The sequence below is a fragment of the Panthera uncia genome, assembly GCF_023721935.1.
Source record: "Panthera uncia isolate 11264 chromosome C1 unlocalized genomic scaffold, Puncia_PCG_1.0 HiC_scaffold_4, whole genome shotgun sequence".
Lineage (NCBI taxonomy): Eukaryota > Metazoa > Chordata > Mammalia > Carnivora > Felidae > Panthera > Panthera uncia.
The window spans coordinates 7,285,649-7,289,189 of NW_026057585.1; the positions used below are offsets into that span (position 1 = coordinate 7,285,649).

The following is a 3,541-nucleotide window of genomic DNA, read 5'->3' on the forward strand; positions in this document are numbered from 1 at the left end:
TCTGACTTCGGCTCAGGTCGTGATCTCGCAGCTTGTGGGTTCGAGCCCCACGTCAGGCTCTGTGCTGACAGCTCAGAGCCTGGAAACTGCTTCGGATTCTGTGTCTCCCTCTCTCTCTCTGCCCCTCCCCCACTCATGCTCTGTCTCTCTCTCTCTCTCTCTCTCAAAAAGTAAATAAACATTAAAAAATTTTTAAAAAAGAAGAAAAAGAATAAGTCTTTCTTGCAAAAAAACCAAGACCTCAAGGCATCTGCAGGCTAAACTGAAAGAAGGCTCAGGACTGAAAGCCCGCTTGTAGAGAAAAGCAGGAAGAGCCTAGAACAGGCTGTTTAATGATTTAATCCTGTGCCCCACTGATTGTGTAATGTGAACTCTAACCTCCTGTTAAATATAGTTTGTACTGAGAATCCTTCACACTCTAGTAAAAATAGCTGCATGCTTGAATGGCTCACGTGCTTGGTGACTGCAGGGGGAAAAGGGCTGGGTAATGCTGGGCGAGAAGAAGCGAGAAGGACCATTAATGCCGGGGGTGGCGTGGGAGGCGTATCTGCAGCCATGTTGTCCATTTGAATGTTCTCGACGGCCATGGCAGACAGTCGCCCAATAAGACTGGTAGCGGAGGTGGCTGGATGGTGGCCTAGCGGTTCCCTGAGCGAGGGGCTGCCGCAAAGCCTACCGTTGCCTCCACATGGCATCCTTCAGCTTGTGAAGTGCGAGAGAAATAAAGAAAAGCCAAGCCTGGAGTCCAACTTCTGCTTTTGTGACTTCCAGAACCAAAGGCATCCATTATTACTCTTTACTGATTCTAGCGCCGTGCCCTGCCAGAATTTTCCATATGTCGTGTGTTCAGGGATGAGGGTGTAAATGGTGTCTGAGGCCCCTGGGAAGGGCCACGTTGAATTATTTGCACACTTACTGAGGCATCTTATCAGGGTTGGGCTGGGGGGCCTGGGTTGGCTCAGTCGATGAAGCGTCCGGTCTGACTCTCAGTTTCGGCTCAGGTCACGATCTCACGGTTTCGTGAGATTACACAATACACGACATACCAAACAGAGCCATGTCGGGCTCTGTGCTGGCAGTGCAGAGCCTGCTTGGGATTCCCTCTCTCTCTCTTTCTCTGCCCCTCCCTGCTCAAGCTGTCTCCGTCTCAAAATAAATAAATAAACTTAAAAAAAAATTTTTGTTTTAAAAGGGGGGGTTGGGCTGGCAGAGAATCCCCTCACACAGGTAGTAGGGGCACAAAGTATGTCTTACAGAGAGGAGAAATGTGTCCTCCCTAAGCCAGTTTCCTCCTGCCTTGACCCAACCCCCTAAAAAGATTCTCCCTATAGTTTAATGCTCACAAACGGAAAACCTATACAAATGGAAGCTACGTGGAAGCTGTCCAAACTTGAACAAAGCAATGCAAATCATTGAGTGGAAAGAAACACATCCTAGGGGATTAAGTGTACCCAGCCATTGGCTGACATGGTGTGTGTGTGTGCATGTGTGTGTGTGTGTTTTCCAGCGAAAAAAAAAGAGAGCAGAAGGCAAAGAAGAATTCAGAGACACCGATCCCATACCAAACACCTTCCACACAGTGGGGTCCTTCTAATTTTCCTTACTCCTGTCCTTTTGCACGGGATGGCTTCAGGCTATAGCCACCCAGCAAGATAGGATTGGCTCCCGTTTTCTGAAATACGTGAGGGAGACTCAGAGTCTGGGTCCTCTGTTGTCAGGGCTGGGGATTTCTAGCCCGGGTTGGACACCAAAACCTTGCTCTCCAGGGCTGCTCAACCCTATCTGCACTCACACATCCTGCCAGAGGGATCTCTTGTGGTGCTGCCCAACATTGGTACATTAACACGTCTGAGTGAGGGGCAGCTGGGTGGCTTACTCAGCTGAGCGTCCAACTCTTGATTTCGGCTCAGGTCACGACCTCCTGGTTGTGACATCGAGCCCAGCGTTGGGCTCCGAGTCAGGCTCCTTGTTGGGGTCTGAGCTGGGCATGGAGAGGTTCTCTCTCTGCCCCTCCCTTACTCTCTCTTTCTCTCTCTCTCAAAAGAAAAAACTGAGTGACTCTGGGGTGCCTGGCTGGCTCAGTCAGTGGAAAGTGTGACTCTTGATCTCAGGGTCGTGAGTCTGACCCCCTCCCCCAACATTGGGCATGCAGCCTCCTAGGAAATAAAATAAAATATAAAATAAAATAATAAAAATCTGAGTGATTCTTTTTTTAATTTTTTAAATTTTTTCTTTAATGTTTATTTATTTTTGAGAACGAGAGGACAGAGCATGAATGAGGGAGGGGCAGAGAGAGAGGGAGACACAGAATCCGAAGCAGGCTCCAGGCTCTGAGCTGTCAGCACAGAGCCCGACGCGGGGCTCGAACCCACGACCTGCGAGATCATGACCTGAGCCGAAGTCAGACGCTCATCCAACTGAGCCACCCAGGCGCCCCCAAAAATCTGAGCGATTCTAATGCATCTGGGGTTGAGAACCACGGGGCTACACGGGACTGACTCTTTCCCATTACATTCCCACCCCCTGGTCCTGGCCTTCTACCCAGTTTCGCTGGCCTTTCAGAAGTGCGCCGATCCTGCCAGCTTGTCCACAGAGGGTCTAACAAATGGGAGCAACGTTTGAAAGCCTACGGATCATGCCTTTTAGAACAAAAGTGTGCAGGACCTAAGTGACACAGGTGTTCCTCATTTCGCTGTACATAAACATGTCTGGTGAACACTCTCTGAATTGCATTGCAAGCAAAACAGCGATTCTGAGAGATGTTTACTAAATGCCTTGCTGTTATTACGTGGGGTGGTAGGAAAAGCACCCTCGTTTGGAGCCATAAACGTGGGGGTTCTTGCTTCTGTCCGCCTGCCAGCTAGCTCTGGGAGATGGAGAAAGTTCCTTCGCCCACCTGGACCGCAATTTCCTTACTTGTAGGAAGGACGTGGGTGTAGGATTTGATAAAATTTGAAGTTCCCTGCGCTACGTACCGTGTGTGGGTCATGACATTGCTACTCTGTCGAAGCCTCGCACAATCCAGCTGTAGGATGACTGTGTCATTTAACCAGTGGCTTTACGTGACAATATGGTTGTCTCATTATAAAAGAAAATGTTCTAAAAACACAAAAGGCTGTTTTTCCTAAATAAAAACTAGGTCAAGCTCTCTCTCTCCTTTTAAGAACACCCTTTTAAGAACAATCTGAGTGAATTTAGAGAGTCTAATGCTTACAGTTGGACGTTAATTATAGGTTCTTTCACTGACATGTGTGACCTTGACTTTCAATTATTCAGGAGTGGCCAGTACAGAACCTAAAGTGGGCTGTTGACACAAGAGGCTTGGAAATGAGGTAACCCTTCTCTCTTTTCCCCAAATCAGAATGCCTTGATCAGCGTTTGGTGTAGGTATTAAGGACACATTCATTTTAGAGAAGGTTAATTGAGTCCAATGGCGTTAAGTCTGGTGTTTAGGTATTATTCACACTTGCTGAGAGAGCATATTAGAGGGAATCTCAGAGAGGTTCGTACCGGGTTGGGGCTTGTACAGAATAGATGTCAA

The 3,541-nt window shown here is 48.1% G+C and overlaps 1 non-coding gene across 1 annotated transcript; it reads right to left on the reverse strand.

The window, feature by feature from the left end:
- Positions 1-2,347: 2,347 nt before the first annotated feature.
- TRNAR-UCG (transfer RNA arginine (anticodon UCG)) lies at positions 2,348-2,432 on the reverse strand. Its single transcript has one exon. It is a non-coding gene; the product is annotated as a tRNA-Arg (tRNA).
- Between the last annotated feature and the right edge of the window lie 1,109 nt (positions 2,433-3,541).